We start from the raw sequence: 1910 nt of genomic DNA, 5'->3' as shown, positions 1-1910 counted from the left end.
CGTCTCCAAACTCTCCGCGTGATATACCTGCACTACGTGCTTCCATGCTCTCGATCATCTCATGATGGACGATGTCGCAAAAGAACACTTGTATTTTAGCAATTTCTATTTGCACTAGATGACACTCTTGCTAACACTGGCACGCTCACTTTGCTTTGGTTTTAACAAGGATAATAATTTTAAGTTAAAGGGCTAAAATTTGGTTAGGAAAGGCCGAAAATCAAGGGGCAGCTTGCATAACCATGGTCAAGTTAGATAGCTGACGCTTAAATTTACAGATAAACGTCAATGTGCCTAAAGCGACAAAAATAACGACATCGCCAATACTCATACTAATCACTATATGGAGGTAATGTTCCTTCATTTAAGATCCCACCTAAAGTAAGTTTATTTGTATTAATTGTGCAAATTGCTACCTAGTCGCAATTGTTTTAGTGATGTATCATAAAACTGAGTTAATTAGGCCATTCCCATAGGAGCAAAATGGTTTGATTTTATGAAAGCGCAGGCAACCAGAAGATCCCACTATGAGCTCGCCTGACCATAGACAAGGAGAATCATAATAATTTTACCACAGTTCTCCTCAAGCTAGTCAGGAGTACGCATTTTGCATCCGCAACACCCTCTATAGCCAATGAATTACTCAAAAAGCAGGGGTAGGCTGCCGGTTTGTTCACCAAAATCAATGAAATGCGGAGGCTCCTTCATAAGCCTTGAGGCAAGTTAAACATCTGGCTTGGGTTCCATAATCAATGCTGCCAACATTGTGTCAAACTATTGCTCTTCCACGTTTTGCATCCCCCTGAGGTCACCGAATGTCTTGCAAAATACAATGATTAGATAAATTTGCGAAACAATCAGTTAATGCTATCACTGGTAATATGTCCGCTAGTTGATATGCGCCTACAGTGGTAATGAATGCACACATATTTTCACGGCTATGTGATTAAAGGCAGGATGCCTCCTAGAAATTTGCGTTTTTGGAAAAAGGATAGAATTGCGGCTGATTAACCTTTCAAATATCCACTTTAGCACAATGAGTTAACTGAAGAGAATGCGCCTAAATCTAAACCACAGTTATCGCATGCGCGTGTTTGTTTGGTCTGGGCTTCACTCAATGACGAACATATATAAGCAAAGCCAAAGGCTGCAGTAGTTGCGGTTAGGATTTTACCTGTTCCATATATCGGCAGAGAGAACTGAAACTGCTATTATATCAGCCGACACGGTTTGTGGTCAAGCTGTTGATAATTGGCTTTGGTCAAGATCATGAGTGTTGAAGCACCTAGCTCACACGCTCCGCACGATTCGGTTTCCATCACTCTACTGATTACAAGTTTATGATATCAACCCTTAGATACAAATGCACTTTTGGCCAAGACGCGGTCATTCACACTGGTTGCCAGATAGTACACCATTCTAAAAATAGACAAACGCTGCCGAATATCGGGCTCTAGACTTCCCACAGTACTCATTTCTAACTTACAGCCATTTTGATTATACTGTCCAGCAGTGAAAAAAGCCATGTGCATGGTCGCCTACGGGAATTTCTCAATGAGGACAGCAGTGGTGCTGATGGTAATCACTACTGGATCTTTGTGCTTGCACCGTAGTTTGAGAAGCCTCCAATTTTCTTCGATCAGCAGGAGCCACCAGTCGCTGCTTAAGTTCGCCTCTAATACTTTCTTGCTTGTAACTCAAAATAAATGCGACCACTATTAAACGTTTTGAGCATTTACTAAATGAATATCTCAGCATTGCTGTTTACGAGGCTGTTCATAATGGCAGAGCGGTAGTAGCAGTCTGCCATTAGATGAAACGAAGTTTGGAATTTACGGTGCAACTCCTGTACTAAATGACGTCACCTGGAATTCCCAGTTTTACTAAATGAACATGCCATGGCCAAACAT

Source organism: Echinococcus granulosus, assembly GCF_000524195.1.
Source record: "Echinococcus granulosus chromosome Unknown EG_S00202, whole genome shotgun sequence".
Taxonomy (NCBI): domain Eukaryota; kingdom Metazoa; phylum Platyhelminthes; class Cestoda; order Cyclophyllidea; family Taeniidae; genus Echinococcus; species Echinococcus granulosus.
Note: the sequence above shows the minus strand (reverse complement) of the source record.